Below are 20519 nucleotides of genomic sequence, written 5' to 3'. Positions count from 1 at the left end.
TTATTTTACATTTGTTAACTGGGTAGTGTCTGGCTGGGCAAGTAGCCCGTTTTCAGCACAGACCCAGGGGGGCTCTGTAACAATTGTACAAAAAATATTACAAAAAGTTTACAAAGATTTACAAAGAATGTAAAAAAAAATTAACAGCTGCCAGATACATGTCCTCTTTTTCAGTAGTATAATTAGTACCAGACAGCATTGAACTATAAGCACACCATGGTCCACAAAAGTTTTGAATGCTTTCACCTCTTATCATTTAGTAATCAGCCTACACTCTTGAACAAAACCTCTACAGCTTATCTCAGCAAGTATTAATTCCACTCTGATACCCCATCACTAGCCCAGTAATCAAGGAGCCTATATTCTCATCAGCACCAGTGGGAGACGTACATTGGGAGGATGACAGGTATAGACATACAGTTACATCACAGTTCAAAATTACAAGAAATATTTAAAACAACATTGTAGGACAGTCTCAAATAAATAAAGGAAAATGTTTAAGTCAAGCTTTGCTATTTTCCTGACTGTATGTATGAGAATTACAGTACCCTAATAACTTACTTCAGAGCAATCAAGGCAGATGTGGTGAGTGGCTCTTGAAGCTGTCAGGTCAAAGACAAAATACAGAATGCAATCTCTCTCTCAGAGACTTCCCAAATTAATATCTCAAATATTACTGATGGGATAGCTTGCAGAATGACATAATTTCTTCTCATCTGACTTCAGTTCCCAGGCTGAAACAACCAATGATGCCAGCCGGTAGCATTTAGTATCTACCTGTGAAAATACACAGACAAGGGCTTTTCCCTCAGATGTAAGCAGATCCTGGAAGTCATAAAACAATTACCTTCTTGCACATTTCAAAGCTAGTAATCATTTCACCTTAAATACAATATAGAAAGCTCCCTAGTATAGACATAGTGTTTGTTACTGCACTGAAACTTAAAGATAACCTCTTCTTATTGTGTGGCCATAAAGTAATTTAATTTCAGCTATTTGTCTGAAGTTTTGCAAGTTAACCTCCCATGTTCCATTTTCCCCTGTTAAAATATATGCATTTAAACAATTACAGTAGTGTATATACATTTCTTTTCTTTTCCAGTAGGGTGCACTGTGGATGCATCTTTAAGCTCAGTACTTTATAAAGCCTTTCAACATGCATGTCATGTCTATACATACCTAGTTTGATATACACATACCATACAGTTCTAATAAGGTTGTAACACAAGCAACTTACATGAAGCATGTTGACATTCACAAATGACATACAATTATTTACAAAATTCCAGATAGCTGGGCTGGCACTATCTCCTTTTGTGACATCCACCACCTGAAAAAATGTACTTGCCTTGTAAATTATGTTAGTGTAGTGTACGTTGTTGTTTAGACAGTTAGAGAAAATGTAATACAAATACAGTTCAGCACCTGTGTAGTACTGACTAATACAGTTCAGCACCTACTACCATGACTAAGCAATGAGTTGAACTGTCTCTAAGAAATCAGGGATTGAAGCAGTAACTGAAAAGCTAAGAGCAATTTCCTTATCAACATAATCAAAACTGATAAGCAAGCTGAGCTTGGTTGTTTTTTTTAACTAATTACTTGCTAAGTGCTTACTGGCTTACATTTGTTTATATTTTGGCATCTTAATGACTGTTTTTCAATAGAGTATATAAGATCTATAAACTTCAGAAAATAGCAACACTTTAGCCTATATTTCTCTATTTTTTGTGTGTTCTGAACACAGAGATGTTTAGGCATGTGTGTGTGTGTGTGTGTGTGTGTGTGTGTGTGTGTGTGTGTGTGTGTGTGTGTGTGTGTGTGTAAAACATAATGACTGCTGAGCCTGGAAAATACACTTATGTGTCCACTGTTTGTACAACAGGATATTTCATGTAAAGGAACCACACACTTCCTGAGAAATATAGAGTAGGCAGGCACACCAAGGAAAATTTTACCCTGGTAAATGGTAAGGAACAAGTACCTCATCATATATAGCATGGTAACTGCCTGTGGAGGAGAATCATATTCTTTTTTTTTTTTCAAAACAGGTTTATTGTTTTAACATACAAGAGAAATATCATAACAATTTTATACAAGTAATTAAAATAGATATGATTATAACATTCAACAAAACAACTAAAGTATTTACAAAGACATCCATTACAATCAGATCAATTAATTAAACTAAAATACCATGCTATTGAAATTAGGATTTTTTAACAAATTTTGTAAATTATCCCATACAATATAATAATATGTTTTTCTAGTTGTTCTTGACCTAATTGTGTTTATTTCCATATGGCACACTATATTCATAACATTTTTAAATTCATTGAATGAAGGAGGTGTATCTGAAATCCAATTTCTGGTTATTATTTTCCTAGCCACTGCTAGAATAGACCATAACAAGGGAAGCTTAACCTTTTAACACTTTGAGGTACAGGTGTGTTGAATAATATAAGAGATTTAGAAATAATGAAATTATCTGTAAAAGAGCCTGCAAAAATTCATTAATTGACTTCCAGTATTCTTTCAATTTTATACAGTCATAAAACATATGAGCCCAGTCAGCATTAATTTCTACATTATATCTCTTACATAGATTATCTTTATTATTTATTTTATTCATCATCAAAGGTGTATAAAAAGATCTATGTAAATATTTCCATGTATAAAGTCTCCAGACAATGGAAGACGTAGTTCTATAGGCAGATTCCAATATATATTGTTTATCTTGTTGATTTGGTGGGTCCCCATTAATAGAGGTGAAATAATTCCAGTATGTATCTACACTGTAAAAAGTTTCTTGTCTGATAATTTTATGTATGTATGAAAGTTTACCTTTATCAGAAACTTTATGTTGTAAATTTAATATCAAGTAATCAATCAGTGTTGGAATAGATTCTTTAACTGTTATAGACATTAGATCTATTTTATTAATGAGATGTTGTCTAAAGGTCTGAACCTCTAACCAGCAAGTTTCTCTTAGATCAAATTCTTGTTTTAAGAAATCTAGATTTTTAACTTTATTATCAGATATCAACTGATACCAGTACTTTAGATCATTATCTATAGCTAAATGAGTTCCTTCAGAAGTAGATGACAAAAGCATACCCTGAGTATACATTATAGGGAATATAATAAAATTCCATTCCCTATACTTAGGGTGCATGAATATAAAGTTACGATAGCTAATAATAATATTTAATGGGTAACAAACCATATGTTTAGGTGTAATAGGTGAAGTACAAAATTCCTTTAGTAACCATAACATGGAGTTATTTACAATCATATTTTATGTGTTAAGGAGATTTTCACGAAGTGCATACTAATTAGCTCCCAATAATCTTTCCATTTTGCGACATATGACTGATCTATTAATAAAGTAATAACTTTTACAATAGAAGAGATAGTATATAAATTAGTCTGGAAAAGAAATACCCCCTTGAGACCAGCTATTAGTATGTTTCTTCAATGCAATCCTAGGTCTATTAGGTGCCCATAGGAAATTTAACATTAGTGTATTCAGTTTCTTGATAATTATTTTTGTAGGTGGAAGTATTATTGATTGTATTAAGTATAAAATCTTGGGGAATATTATCATTTTAATAATTGTAAGTCTCTCCTCCATAGTAAAAAACATATTATTCCAGGTATTAAAAGATTTTGTATATTAAGAAAACAGGTATTATAATTATTATATATAATAGATTTAATATCTTTAGATAGTATTATACCTAAATAAGTTAACTGACCTGAATTGGGTACATATTTAGTAAAATCACTAATGAGAATATTTTTTTCGTGTATATATAGGTAGTATTTTAGTTTTTTCTTCATTGAATATTAAACCAGAAATACTTTTAAAATTCATCATTTTATCAAATAGAGACTGCATAGAAGAATTAGATCCTGCTGATGTAATTAGAACATCATCTGCAAAAAGTTGAATTTTGGATGTTGTATTTTCATCTATTTCAAAACCCTCTATGTCAGTACTGTTTCTGATCAAATTAGCCCAAGGCTCCATTACTAAAGTGAATAATAGTGGAGAAAGTGGACATCCTTGTTTTGTACCTTTAAAATGGGTATTTTTGTGAAACATATGTTCCTACCTTAATATAAGCCAATGTTCCTTTGTATAAATGCTCAATTAGATTTACAAATGCATCTGAAAAGTTTGTGCACTTCAGTAAGGTAAACAGATAGTCCCAACTTACTGAATCAAATGCTGAACTTATATCAAGACTAATAAGTGTTAAATCTTTCTTTTTCCTATTTGCAAAATCAATTAATGTTAAAGTTCTTCTTATATTATCAAAAGTATTTCTATTTACAATGAAGCCTGTCTGATCTATTTCTATAATCCCGGGTATGTTTGTCTTCAATCTATCAGCAAAAATACTCATAAACTTTTTATAATCAACATAAAGTAATGAGATGGGCGATATGAAGTACATCTAGTTGGATCTTTATTAGGTTTTAAAATTGGCGAAATAAATGTATGTTGCCAAGATGGGGGGGGTTATTAACTCAGTTTGGGCCAAAATAAAAACCTTATGTATTAATGAATATGTACTTTTAGAAAGGATTTTATATATCTCTGGTATAATACCATCATTACCCGGTGCTTTGTTTGATTTAAGCTTATTTATTTGTGTAATAACCTCTGTATATGAAATAATTTTGTCCAATAGTTTAATTTGTTGTTTATTAAGCTTTTTATTCATGTTTGTGGTTATAAACTCCTTTATTTTATCTTTAGGTTCCATGTTAATGTTATTATGGTTAATTTTGTGAAAGTGATTTCTAAATTCATCTAGTATTTCTGGTATACTAAAAACATTCTTTTTCCTTAGAGAAAAGATTTCTTTGATATGGTTTTGTTTATTCAACCTTTTTGTTTTATTTTTAAGTCTATGTAAGTATTTGGGGCTTATTGAATAAGACAAAAACTTGTATTTCTCTAAAGTTATTTTAACTTTATGAGTTAAAATTTCTTTGTATTTCTCATTTAGTTTGTTTATTTCTTCAATAACTTTCTTGTCCATAATATTTTCTTTATTATTATGTTTATAAGAGTCTAATTTACTTTGAATATCTAACAATTCCTTATCCCAAGATTTCCTTTTATTATTATACCATCTGATACTTTGTCCATATAGATATGATTTTAAGGCATCCCAAACATAGACAATGGAAACTTCAGGAGTATTATTTATGTCTAAAAAATGTTTTACTTCTGAAAGTATATATTCTTTATAGTCTTTTAGTTGAGTTAAGTATGCTGGTATCCTTTTGATCTGAACATTGTGAGTATTTTTTATAATGAATTCAAAAACAATTGAATTATGATCAGATATAGGACATGAAATGATTTTGGAATTAATTAAATCTGTTACCATCTGGTTACAAATAAAGACCCTATCTATTTTTGAATAAGTTTTGTATCTGTTAGAAAAAAAGGTGTATGGTAATGATTTTGAATCTATCTGATTATTAATATCATTCAAATGATAAGAATTAGCAAAATCATTTAAATGTTTTGCATTAGATGTAATTCTTCTTTTTCCTATAGTGGTAGTATCACTTTCATGTAGTATACAATTAAAGTCACCAGCTAAAATAATATCTCCTATAGAGAATGATATGATCTTATCAAGATGATGTTTCACTGTATTAATACCAATTCCAGGTATCCAATATACATTAATTAAAGTGTAAGTCTTCCCATTAATTTGTATTGTAACCATACAAAACATTCCTTTGTCATCCTGATAAGACTTAATGGTTTTAGGAATGGGCATACTTTTATTCCATAAAATAGCCACTCCTCTTTTTCTGAGTGTGCTCTGAACTGACCAGTACTGTATATTTGTTTGTGGCTAGTTTATCAATATCTTTTTCAAGAGATGGGTTTCTTGCAGGAAGACTAAGTTGGCCTTATGTAAATTAATGTATCTTATTAGGCTTGCCCTTTTACACAGTTTATTCAATCCATTAATGTTTAAAGAAATTCCTTTTAAAGATGTCATTTGGCATTTTAAAACTTAAGAATCTTATGATCAAAATAACAAATAACAACATAAGTAATGTTACATCTCCTCCTTTAGGTGTACCTTTAAATATAGCTGTATTTATTGAATCTCTTATGGGATTTTGTATAGGATTCAATTTTGTTTGTAGTGACAATGAGTGTACAAAATATATTGTGGATGTCAAAACTATATACATATAACAATGAACAAGTGAAAATAATGTAAGGATTAAACCTTGCATCCAGCCTGGAGTTAAAACTCCAACTTAGAGTAGTATTTACCACTCAAGTTAACCCCCTACCCTAAGCAGCAGTACCTCAGCTACCACCTTATCAATTTAATACTGGTTATATTTAACTTAAATTAACAGCTTTCAATTCAGTTATCTAGCAAGACAAGACTACACATTTGATAAAACAGCATCATATAAACTAAAATAAACTTTTTTTTTTTAAAACTATTCATACTACTATATACATCTATGTAATATAATGCACTTGTATTCAAATAGCATTCAAATAATCTTGATATTAGGAACCAAGAGAGAGAGAGAAATAAAAGGCGGAAAGAGGGAGAGAGAGTGAAAGAAAGAGAGAGAAAAAAAAAAAGGAAGGCATATTTACATATTAATTTATTCAAAGTATGTAAAAATAAGTTCTAACATTCATTTAAATCAAAAACTTTGGCTAATATGGTTCAGACATTACATATATTAAGATGCATCTATTTTCTGTCATGTAAATGCAGTCAACAGCTTCAAAAACCTTGAATTGCTTGTATATGAGCATTTTACTCATACTCATTATTGTCAATAGAATAAAATATTATATTTATAGAAATTGTTATAAATCATACTGCATAGTTATGCAAATTCTCAGAAACACTTGCATTATTGTAAAAAAAGCCATCTGTATTTTGTATGTGTATACTACTGCTTTAAAATATATCACATGACTATTTCTTCCAGAATAGAGTTATAAAGTTATTTATGCTTGTCAATCAGATGAATTAAATGAGTTATAGTAATGTATATGTTTGGAACATAAGTTTTAACACAGATTAGTATGCTGCAGTCAAGTAGATTTTCAAAAACACTTGAATAAATGTTTCATTTTCTATGCCTTCTAAAATAAGACATTTACTTACTACAAGAAACTGCATCATTTAAAATCATTATAACTGACATATTTTATGAATTATAACATAGATATTTAAGTAATTATATAAAATAACTCACATTTAAATGTTAAAGAGTTCATTTTCCTTCACATAGTCGCATTTGCATCAGTTCTACTTCCTGGTAGAGTGTTCTTCCTGAATCTGTGATGTGTCAGTGTGATATCTGGGTCAAAGGTCAAATTGACTGCTTTCAGCTTCTCTGTGAGAATTCTGAGAGTTGAAGCTTTTAAAACAAATTGAGGACACTGTTCACGAGGCAGCCCACATCCCAGATTGTCTCCCTAAACATTTTGGCGGGAAAATTGTTAAAAACTAGTGACAAACATTAATTTAGCAGTGTAAATGCATCTAAACATGACAAAACCTTCGCAATGTATTTTACAGGTTATTACAGCCTCTATGTAAGTGAAATTAAGCCCAAAGTTATTAATAAGTAATAAAACTCAATATTTTTGTCCCAACTCAATTTTTATGCAAATCTTATTATTTACTGTGTCTATATGATCAAAAGCATTTCTATATATTAATATGAAAAAAAAATAAAGAGAAAGAATAAAGAAAAGAAAAGAGAGTAGAAAATAAAAGAGTGTAAAGCAGAAATAAAAAAAATGTAAGAGAAAGCTATAAGAAGTATATACAATGGAATATTACTTACTGTTTATATTAATAGAGTTAAAAATAAAACATATTATTTACTATTATTTAGTTCTAATTATTATTAGTTAAAGCATGACAGATTATTTACAAACAAGCATAAGCAGTATAATCAAGAAAGTATAATTAGGAATAGCATTTGAAGAACATATAAACTTTTTACAAGGAATAAATATGTTATTATTCCATTTATCATATTTTCATTACTCTTCTCTCCTGCCCTCCCCACCCTTTACCCACTACATAATCTAAATAGAATGTCATTGTTTAAACAAAGAAAAGAAGAAAAGGAGAAAAAAAAGAAAAAAATGTATCAAATTACTGACCTTACTTCTTTTTCAGAAAGAGAAACAAATTGACTAATAGCTTGTTATTAGTTCCTCAGATATTTTGACTGGTTATGAAACAAAACATTTCTTTGCACACAGAGAATAACTTTGATTAAATCTTTTTCAGAATATTTGTGGCTTTCTGGAAATGCAGGAACTATATTTAAAAAGATTAATAATGAAGTAAAATGATGAGAGAAAAAAAAAAAAAACATAGAACAAATCATTTGTTTTTTAGTCTCTTCTTCTTCTCTGAAGTCTTCCACGAAGTTTCAGTTGCCAGTCTCTTTAATGAAGGACTAGCCCATTCCATTTCCTATATTTTATCCAAAATCTTTTTTTTTTTTTGATAAACAGTAAAGCAGAGTCTAAGTCATCAAAAATTTTAGGACCATCAGGAAGGAAGATTTTTAGCTTGGCAGGAAACAGAAGGTATGTTTTAAACTGTGCTTTTTTAAGCTCCCTTATTAGTGGCAGAAAAACTTTTCTTTTAGCTATTACCAAGGAAGAATAGTCATTGTCAAAATGCACAGTTGTCTCATTAATCTTAACAGGAGCTTTAGCCCAAGCAGATTTAAGAACCATCTCTTTATCAGAAGATGATAGAAATCTAACTATAACTGATCTAGGATAGTTTTTGTTAGAGTTAGTATCAGCTATAGATCTATGTGCTCTTTCGATACCAAAAGAGAATGCTTCTGGTAAGTCTAAAGTTTTAGGGAGCCATGTTGTTAAAAAAGAAGTAATATTCTTACCTTCAATATTTTCTGGCAGTCCAAAAATCCTAATGTTATTGCGCCTAGATCTATTCTCCAGGTCATCCAGCTTTGTTTGTAAATGTGTATTTTGTTTCAGCAGAAACTCAATGTTGATTTCCTCTTCTTGGATTTTATTTTCCATGTCATTCACAGCTTCTTCTATGCCTGTCATCTGGATCTTCTGTTGTTGCAGGTCTATATGTAACAAGTCTATTTGTTTTGTAGTTTTTCTATGAAGGTATCAATTTTAGTATCCATTTTATCCATCTTAGCAGTAAGTTGCTGGATTATAGTTATCAGAGACTGAAGTTCTTTCTTGATGCTGGAGTCTTGAGAATTTGTCTTACTGGAACTCATTTCAGACTGATAAACTGACAGGAAAATTTCCAAAGTGATTTCTGACAGGAATATTGTTAAAATTTCCTTTCTTTTTTAGATATAGTTCAAGAACTATATAAAACAAACATATTTAGAAAGAAAATTACTTCAAAAATTAATTTTTCAAGTAATTAATTCCTATCAGTGTAATGAAATTGGTGGAGCTGAAGAAATCTGCTGCTATCCTGTGTTCATCCTTGGCCACGCCCCCCCGAGAATCATATTCTTGATCTCTGGGTTAAGACAGGGTTCTGAAGAACAGTCTTCATGGTGCTTATGCAAAGGACAAAGGCAGTCTTGAAAACTGGAAAAAAAAAGGAGCAGTTGAATAATTGTTCAGTAAGGAGAAATTATTGGAAGTGACACCTCCAGTTTAATAATAAGAGTTTTGAAAGGAAAAGATTGATATTTTTAAGTCTTTTTTTCTTTGCTGACCAGGTGTAAGAAAAACTGTGTATCGATGAATACTGTTGAAATCAATGTCACAAAAGGCACAATTTGTACATGAATAACTGTATCTTTAATGTTACTCAACATTTTGTTTTCCTTGTAAATAAACCTTGTAACAACTTCAAAGATGATTACAGGGACAGTTCTTATTACTAAAAGTAGTACTCCACACTGGCAGAGAATGCAAGTAAAAAGGTCACAAACTGTGAATTATCAAGCTACATGAAAGTGCTCTTTTTAAATTTTTTCTCAACCCCAGAAAGGAATGCAGCATTCCTAAGTAAAATGCTTCAGTTTAACATTATACTTACTGACTGAAAAGTTGACCTGGATTTGTGGCTCCTTTAAATTTATGTGATTAACAAGTTTAAAGACCATTTTGCCCATATGGACATTTGCTTTTTCTTGACAAGGGGTACTTTGAGAGGATATTTTCTCTTGGTAAAAGTTTTGGTGAAACTAAAAATTCATGTACACTGAAACTACAGCAGTTGTTCTGCGGTCAGTATGGAAAAACATCTGAGGCTTTCTCAAACTCTAATAAAGCTTTAGTGAGCACTGCTACTACTACAGCTCTTCAAGAAAGATGTACACCTGATCAGCCTTAAACAACAGATCTCATTTCTAAGAAACCAAGCATCTTCCTCACTGAGAATCCCAAAATCCAGCCCCACCCCCACCCCCAGATAATCTCAGAATGGATGATGACTATGTATGCTGATGTGAAGGCTTGCTTAGTGGCATTTGTAAGACTTGCTGCTAGAGCAACTGCCCCAAAGCTTAATGGAAAGGAAGGATACTCCCCTCACCTAATTAGGGGCTAACTAAAAGTATACATGGAGGTTGCTGATGCAGACAACTACCAGAAGTGTAGCAAGAAAGTCTGCCCATGGCTGAGGCTTCACCTGAAGCATCGCCCCTTAAATTTCACATCTAAAATTCAGTAGGAACAGACTATTAAGGATACAAATGGCTGGTATAATTCATATTTTAAGACTGTGGCTGTAACCTCATGTAAATAAGGTAACTAAAATTCTGCACATATTGGCTGTACATAAATATCACAAATATAAAAGTTCACTCCTAACCAGCACTGTGGCATAGAGGCATACAGCCTAGACTATGGCTAAGTAACCTCAGTCTGATTAGTGGCTCAAGAGTCTGAGGTTCTGCCCAGAGAATGATGGACCTGCCTATACTGGAGAGAACATGCTTGGATGCTGCTTGCAATTGATTCCTGGTTGAAGCTGGGAATTCAAAGAGGAAATTACCCTAAGTGAGAATAAGCAGGGGACCTTGGCTGAGTCACCTTGGAAGCAGGGCAGTGTGCCACTAAGTTCCCATTGCATGTCCACCCATTGACACTACAGGCTTGCACAGGGTGTGTAGACGTTAGGGTTTAAACCTCAGCAACAATATAATGCTGTATTAGAAGCATTCATCTCCTTATTGGTCCCAAGCGTGGGTCATAGTAAGTTTGGAGAAGCAGCAGGAATGCCTGATAGACCTAGCAGATGAGGAGACCCTGCAGTGCATCAGATAGTCAGTAGCAAAATGACAGAAAAAGGTGGGCATTCACTAGTAACTTAAGAAAATGGGTATTCGAAAGTGACTCTAAATCTTCTGCACAAGTAATTGTAGTAGAACATGTTAACTGAAACTGCAAACCCTAACTGAGACTTGTATGCACCAAGGGCTAATAATAAGCCTTCACCTATTTGTTTATGTATTTAGTTATTTATGCTTGTTTGTTTACCAGGGGAAGACACTCATCAACAATAACCAGTTTCAGGCCCAGCTTGGGCTGTTGGAAAACAACTGTCAAAAGAATATAATATGTACAAAGTATTGAAAACAAATGATAAACCAATAACATGCAGTATTTTGAGTAAAGCTTACATTATTTTGAGTACAAAGAATAATAAACAATTTTAAATATATATATATATATATATATATATATATATATATATATATATATGAATATTTTTTTAAATAGGAAAAGGAATAAAGGAGAATGTAATAGGCATATGAAGAGAGAGATAGTTGTATACTTATACGTAAGTAATGGTTTAGATGCCAAAAGGAAGAAAGAATGTGCTGTGATGAGAACAGATATATGTATAAAAGTGTTCCTATCAGAAGACCGAAGACACATTCTGTCAAATGCATCTTGGTTGAACTTCAAATGTCGAAAACGCAAACTGACGAAGCAGCATGTAAGCAAATTCTTTCCCTAGGAAAGAAGTCACTTGGCTGCTTCCATCACTTTGCCATTTTCGGCACTGTAGTGCGATATCGGAGTTGGTATATTTAAGTAGGGGGGTGTGGGGGGGGTGAAGCATCCACTTAAAATACTGTTTAGTATGTTTTTTTTTTTTTGGGAACAGCGATTTTTTTCCCTGGGAAACAAATCGCTGTTCTGGTTGTTCGCTCTTTTTAGTTTTTGATGTTTTGGGGTTGATATTTATTATTTATTTATTTATTTACATTTGTTGACCGGGAATGTCCGACTGGACGTGAGTCCATTTTCAGTGGAGGCCCGGGGAGAAAAGCTCCATAAATTAAAACATTACAGACATAGATACAGATGAAGAATATTAGCAATTAAAATATTACAAACATAGTTACAGATGAAGAACATAGCACTATTCAGTAGATAGCAAGCATCTGTTCTATCCACGAAGTCATAGCAGATATTAACAATTGTTACAATAAGAAGTTACTGCCATATAATAGGTAGATAGGCATGGAAGTATCAGAGCTTGCTGTTCTTTTGATCGTTCACTGTTATAATATAGACCCTGTATAAAAGAGGGTTTCAGTTATACAGCCTAAGTTAGGCATTTACATGTGATCTGTTCCATCAGATAAGCTTTGAACTCTGGTCTGAAATTGGAAAACATCCTTTAAGCTGATGGGGAGTTCATGTCATAGTTTTGGGGATAGAAGAAAAGCTGTGAGTGGTGCAGTGGAGTATGGTATTGGGGAGTGAGATATATTGACTCCTGAAGCTGTAGGATGTGGTTAAAGGAAACATTTTGATGAAAGTGGTGCAGAGGTGTCTAGATGAAGGTGTTTAAAGATTAGTGAATTTAGCAAGAGGTTGGTTGGTTGTTTTATGGGCAATTATCTGAGGCTTTCTCAAACTAGTAAAGCTTTAGTTGGCAGTACTACAGCTCTCCAAGAAAGATCTGTTCCATCAGATAAGAAATCCTCATGACACCCCACAAGCAACACATAAACCACAAAAGCAGTGTGCAAAGCAGTCACAGCCCTTAAGGCCAAATACAACAAATTACACATACTTAGGTACTCTCTCATATAGGAGTGACACACACTCGTCCACCAGGCAGGCTGAACAAGGAGAGGGTCACAGTAAGCTGCCTATGAGAAACTGCTGCATAACACAAGCACCTTGCAAGGCTCAAATTCTAAACCTACCACCCTAGAAAAAAAAAATGGGAAGAAACTGAGGGTGAGCTGCTCAAATGCAGAAGTCTAAATCTCAAAATGCCTAACTCTCGAGGCACTCCTTCTATGGAGAACATCGATGTCTGTGTGGTAGAAAAAACCTGGTTCAAGGTGTATCCATATTCATAAAGGATACCCACACCCCAGGTTGGTGAAACCATCCAGGTGCACTAAACCATAGGCAAAACTGCTCTAATTGTTGTAGGCTACAGGCCACCCACTCTCCTCAACCACACAACCCCACACAGCCTTCCTAAAGACACTGCAATGTATCTATAACACCATCATATCATATTGGGTGACTTCAACTTCAATAATAGAGATATAACATTACTCAAGCCCCACTTTTCCACTGCCCAACGGTTCCGGGAGTTTCAAAATTAATGCCACAACTAGTCTAGTCACTGTCGAGACCAGAAAAGGAGAAAATATAGATCTCATTACACATGGAGACATGATGCTCCCTCCCACACAAGAAGTATATCCCCATTTGATCATACCATAGTGAAGAACTTCTCTAAAGCAAACTTCACACTACTCAGAACTGTGTGTGCCAACCTCTTTCGCCAGCAGCCACCACAACCCAAAACGAAGCTGCGACAAATGCCTTCTATATTCACCTCCAGGACTGCTCCAGGACTGCAATCCCAAGGCAAACCCAAATAAACTTTTCTCAAGCAAAAAGGGTCTGCGCCCGCATGGTGGACCCCAGCCATTAACAAACTTTTAGAGGAAGAGGAGAAAGCTATTACGATAAAACAAAAAAAATCCACAAACCCTGATCATTATTAGTAAAAAAACGAGCAAAAATAAAATCAACTAAGGCTGATTTGAACTGAACCCAGACATTGTTGCCAACATACTGGCAGACAGGTTCAGTGCAAACTTCAGCCTCCCGGACATCTCAAATGCAGGTGAAAGCTGCTCTCTAAAGCTAAAACACAGCATCAATGGGACCAGATGTGTCCCGGCTGTCATAACAAGTCTAGTCTGCAAAGCTATGGAGAGATCATAAATGGAGCTCTATAAAACAAAGATAGGGGGACTTGCAGATGACCCACCTCACTTGGCTTTGTCAAGGGAAGATCGCCTTTTTGAACTTGGTTAACTTCTTCGAACAGTCAAGGCCATTATTGAGGAGGAAAGGCAGGTCATTGTTTCTGTACTCTTCAATATCAGACCAATGATGATCGACATGCCCATTCAGGATGTATCTCACTCTCACCCGACATCTGCAGCAGAGAAGACCCTAAAAGTTCCCAAAAGGATAAGGACTATGTGCACCTGCTCAGCCTTAAACAACAGATCTCATTTCTAATAAACCAAGCATGCTCCTCACTGAAAATCCAAAAATCCAGCCCCCCCCCCGAGAATCTCAGAATTTAGATTAAGTTTAGATTTTTCAATGAAGATGTTGTAGTGCTGCTTTTTTGGGAGGATGTTTACTATGAATTGTCATAGTTTTGTTACAGAGTGAGGGTACAGTTGTGGAATTTTTCTTAGATGCATTGGCTATTAGTGAAAAGATTGTATTCCATTTTAAGCAAATAATGTTCCTTTGTCTATGACTGCTCTCGCAAGCTAGGAGATGAGAGGAATATGGACATTTTCTGAGTCCAGAACAGGAGGTAGTTGACTTTTAATGTGGTATTGACAAGTTAATATTTAGTCTGGCCTTAAACCTAGGCATTTGAAAGTAGTAGCAGTTTTGATGGGAACATTCTTCTAGACTTTTATTTTTATGGTCTTTCATTTTTTGGCTAGTTTTTGGAGGGGACAGAAAATCACCAAATTGTATATGTATATGTATATTAAGGAGGAGTTTATTGTTAGAGAACCTAATGAGTATTGAAAGGTTGTCTTGGAGATTATTTTGTATACTTATTAGTTTCTGTTTGGATCTAAAGATGATAGTATTATCTGCATATAGTATTAAAAGCAGCATATGAAGATCAAGGGGAAGTTTGTTTATAAAAATGGAAAAGAAAAGTGGTGCTAGAATGAAGCCTTCTGGGAAGTTTGGGTCAGACCTCTGCAGAAGTAGATGAGCCAATTTCAACTTTAAATCATCTCATGAACAAGAAGTCTTTGAACCATGAAATAGCTTGTTGGCTGACATTTGGGTCATGTGAGATGACTGACAAGCAAAATGCTGATGAGGCTTTCTTTTTCATTGTATAGTAGGATTTCATATGTTAGTTTATGGAAAGCTGTCGTACTTATTCCAGTCCACAATCCATGTTGTTTTTATGAAAGTAGTTGGTATTGTTATAGTTAGTTATTGAGATGATTGTATTTTTATTTTTTTTTTAGGATTTTACTAAGCCTGGAAGAACAGAGATTGAGCAGAAGTGAAAAGTTTTACTGGGAATTGGTTTTTTGGGGAGTGGTCTGTATATATTTATTAGGCATAAGGATAGAAGTGTGGCATAGTTTGTAAATATGGCATAGGGGTGGTTATGAATTTTCTGGAGTGGTATAGGAACCATGGGGCTAAATTATCAGTATGAGGAGGAATGTCTATGCAGATTTATTCTAGGTTGTTTTGAATTTCTTTGGAAGTAATATGTTTGAAATAGAAAAGTGGGAGATAAAGTAGTGTTGAGTTAGGTTGAAAGTTACTGGATGGGATGAGATAAAGTATTGTTGGGAGATTACTGAATTCATGGAGAAAATTAGATATGTTGAACTGGAATAGCTACTTGTAGAATTAGAGTTTGGATTTGGAGATGTGCGACTGATCAGAAGGATAACCTCCTGCTGGAACTACCTACATTTTAATCTTACACTCATGCTAAGACTACCCACAACATCCTTTATAGCTCTCACAGATATCTACCACCAGCCAGTTATTAAACTAGTACTGACCCCACAGAGAACTGTGTTCACTGAACCAGCACTTAGTATTCACTAGAAAATGTAAAAATCATAGTGATGACTGCCTCTATATACTCTATATACATTTGTAAACTGTGGAACACTCTCCCAAAAAGCATCACAAATATCTCATCAATATTTCTGTTGAGTAAGCCTATTTCCCTAATAGAAGTTACAGAAGCTTTAAAAAAGGGAAAACTGGTAAAGCTCCAGGATTAGATGATTTAAGTATGGAATTATATAGACTGCTTCCGTTAAATATTTTAAAATTGCTGAGTGGTGTTTTCAGGATATTTTAGAGTGAAAAAATAATTACTCCCTCATGGAAATGTTCTGTAATCTCAACTGTACTTAAACAAGGAAAGGATTATAAGTTAGATCTGATGTTGTCACTTTCATGCGTTCTTCAGTGAATAAGTCTCTGATCCGACTCGGCTGCTTTTCACTAAATTCTAGGATCTGATTCTTGAGCTCCTCTCTTTACCTACAATGCCTTTGACCACTGTACTGCCTCAGATCTCATTTGTTGCTCTAACAATTTGGTCAAGATTGTGCTGTCTTGTGCTCAGGCGGTGTTTTTTCTAGGAATGGTGAGCAAAAATGTAAAAGTTTAACTAATTTTCCGTACTTATTTTATTATATAGCTATCCTCTCTCTCTCTCTCTATATATATATATATATCTCTATATATATCTATATATATTTATATATCTATATATATATCTATATATATATCTATATATATATCTATATATATATATCTATATATATATCTATATATATATATCTATATATATATCTATATATATCTATATATATATCTATATATATATATATATATATATATATATATATATATATATATATATATATATACACCCTCTAAATATATTATATTTCTGCATTTCTGCTAACATTTTCTTGGCATATTTTGGTATTTTCTTTTACCCTCACTGGTATCTTTACCTTCAGTAAAGTAATCTTAATACCATTCTTGGGTAAAACGTTTTCTCTCTCTGCTTTACAAAAACAAGTCACTCTTTCTTTGACTGATTGTTTGCTGCTTGGTGAGTTTTTCAACATGACTGAAAAGCCTACTGGATTTAAAAAGTGCACTTCCTGTGGTCACAAAATACCCAACTCTGATACCACAGGGAGTGCATTTATTGTTTAGTCCCATCTCACTTGGATATTCCTTGTACTATTTTATGTGGGCATTAATGCTACAGCTATCAGTGACCTATGCAACAAGTTGGTGCTTAAGGGCCTTATTCGGGCTTATGCTCCTTCTTCAGTTGTTTCTGTTTCAGGGACTCAAACCCCCTCACAGAAATCTATGTCTACGGAGTCCAGGGAGCATAGAAAGTGCTCCCCTGTCAGATCTCCAAAATCTGCTCTAAAATCTTAACCCCCAACTAAAATCTCCAAATGCTCATATCCTACACCTTCAGTATCAAAGTCTCCTTGACTCTGAAGCCCTTGTTTTTATCTAGGGCCAGTATCTCCAAAGCTGAGGTTTCCCATCCTTCGAGAGACACTAAGAAAGTCTTTGTAACTTCCTTCCACTTCCTCTTCTATGAGGTCGTCCTAAAGTCTCTCAGAGGTAGAGGTAGATAGAATGATATGTAAATTTCTGAAAACACAGATCCAGATGAGGGTTTTACCATCTCTGTCTCCCATCAGATCCGTGATCCTTAAACCTCCACCACATACTATCGTTTCTCATTCTCTGATCTGACCTTCTCTTTCGGAGACTTTGGATCTGAAATCTCCAAGAGTTGAACCATTGGATCTGAAGTTGCCTTTATCATTGAATGTGACTACTTCTCTGATCCATTTGGCTCTGACTCCCCTTGAGCAGGACCTGCCTCGGAGCTGAAGTGTCGGCATCAGATCTGAGGGAATGACTTAAACTCTGAAGCTTTTGGAGCCGTCACTTCCCCTCAGAGCCTCGGCACTAGGCAGCTTTGCTCCGACTCGTACCTTAGAGCTGAGGATTGAGGGAGACCTGGGTTTGTTTGATCCAAGTGCTTCAGCTTCAGTTAGATTGACTTCAGTTTCTCCTAGTCCCATGGCCTTCAAGGTGGTAAAGAGGATTTTCTCCCATTCGAGAGCTGTTTTCACTCTTATCTCTTAGGATCCGATCCCTATACCCCCTTTAGATCTTGTTTCTGAGTCTCTTCATCCTACTCCACTGGGACAGCCAGCCTGTAACAGCTTCAGGGCAGTTCCAGTTAGGGAACTCCCAGCTTCTTCTTATACCTCTTCAAAACACCCCACTGACGTGGTCCTCCAGAAGAGGTTGTGCAAAAAGAGGCATCAAGATTCCCCTCAGAAATCAGAGACATCCTAGAAATCCTCCACTAAAAAGGTGTCTGGTCCTCCAAAACCCTTTCCCAGGAGGAATTGGTGTTTCTAGAAGCCTTTAGGTCTGGCCCATCTACATCCTCTGTCACCTCCCTCCCCCCACTGGCAGATGAGCTTATAGATCTTGTCTTCCTCCAGGCATTGAAGGAACTAGATACCACAGAACTGATCCCACAGTATCCAAATAAGATTCTTGGAGCACCTAAAGATGGGCAGCTTTGGAGTGAGAGAATCCCTGTGGATGCCAGGGTTGGTGCGGCAGTCACCAGAAAGGAGCTGGCAGCACAGAGATCCTTTGTCTATCCCACTAATAGAGAATCTAGAGCATTTGACAGGTATGGGAAGTGAGTTTATGCCTCAGTGACCTTTGCCTCACAGTCGATAAACTATTTGGCATACTTCACTAGGTTACAGAGGGACTTAATCAAGGAAATCTTTAATTCAACCCCTAGGTCCATGCTGACGGAGGAAGAGAAGTTTTTTTCCTCTAGACTGGCTACCCAGAATCAGTCTTGAATGCACCCATGAGGCTAATCTCTCATGAAGCTGAGGGCTCCTCACAGGCCACAAGTTCAGGTATAGCCAGTAGGAGGCATGCCTGGATGTGACTGTGAGATTTTGCAGAGCCCTTCAAAGTGTCATTCATCAATGCTCCCTTTGATGGAGCCTCTCTGTTTGGCCCTACCATTAAAGAGACACTTTTGCATGGTGAGCAGGATGGCAAGACCTTCTCTGCCATTGGAATCCATGTATCTACCCTGCAGAGAACTTTTTATAGGAATTAATGCAATGGTAAGAAGATGTGGTTCCAGAAATCTCAAGGACCTTCTCAGGACTCACATGGAGATTTTTCTCCCAGATGCAGAAGGGATAATAATAACAGAAGACGTCACCCCTGTGGCACAAGCATCCGCAGAACCAGTGGTTCTGAGATTCCTTCTCAGATAGACCCTTTCAGTACTCTTGAAAGATTGCCCAACTGCTGTTCTCTGGAGACAGTTAGGGGGCTCTTGTCTTTGCACTCAAAAGCCTGGGCAGCTATCAAAAAAGATATATGGGTGCAAAGAATAGTAAAAAAAAAAAAAAACACCCAAAAGTAAACTTTATTCCAAGAAAGTAAAATGCAGCAAAGCTTTCAGGTTAGCAAAATATGCAAAGAATAGTATCCACAGGATGTTTCATTTCCTTTTTAAGAATTCCCTCTATGAAAAGAACATTTCTCCCCAGTGTTCCACCCAATCAGTGGGAAGTAGCAGCTCTGGAGATTCAAAAGCTTCTAGACAAAAGAGTCATCTAAGTGGTCCCACCAGACCAAAGAGGATCCAAATGTTACTCAAGGTTCTTTTTAGTGCCAAAGAAAACAGGGGAGCTGAGACATATCCTGGATCTCAGTTATCTAAACCAGTTTGTAAAGAACTCCAAGTTACAGATGGTCATGGTCCAGTCCATTCTGCCTCTGTTACAGAAGGGTAATTGGATAGCTCAGTAGATCTTCAGGACAGGTACTATCACATCAAAATGAACTGTCACTCTGGCCAATACCTATATTTCCTGCTGGGAGCCAGTCATTATTAGTCATTATTAGTTAAGAGCCCTACCCTTCAATCTCACCATAGTCTCGAGGGTGTTCACCAAATGCATGGCAGTGGTAGCAGCTCATCTAAGACTGCATGGATTCAGAGTGTTTCCTTATCTAGACGAATGGCTTCTTAATTACTGGATAGTAAGTTTAAATATCAATATAAATATAAATTCAAGAAGTGAATTTCTTGGCATCCATGTCTTGAACACAAGACCTGCTCATAATCCTCTATATAACATTACAGACAGATTTTTGTAGCAGGGCATGACCCAGTCATCAACAGTTTCAGTCACTGTCACACTTGCGCACGCACACACACACACACACACACACACACACACACACACACACACACACACACACACACACACACACACACACACAATCTGCCTCTGAGATGTAGTCTGAGCTGCATATTTTTTTCTACATT

General features: G+C 35.0%; 1 protein-coding gene across 1 annotated transcript in view; it reads left to right on the top strand.

Moving 5' to 3' along the window:
• The window catches only part of SPEF2 (sperm flagellar 2), a 2540087-nt gene that overhangs the window by 747326 nt on the left and 1772242 nt on the right, over positions 1 to 20519 (top strand). The gene's annotated exons all lie outside the window — the stretch shown is intronic.

The sequence above is a fragment of the Protopterus annectens genome, chromosome 1.part0 (assembly GCF_019279795.1).
Source record: "Protopterus annectens isolate FY-2018-M chromosome 1.part0, PAN1.0, whole genome shotgun sequence".
In the NCBI taxonomy this organism is placed as follows: domain Eukaryota; kingdom Metazoa; phylum Chordata; order Ceratodontiformes; family Protopteridae; genus Protopterus; species Protopterus annectens.
The sequence above is the reverse complement of the archived record's forward strand: the minus strand, read 5'-3'. Positions and strand labels throughout refer to the sequence as shown.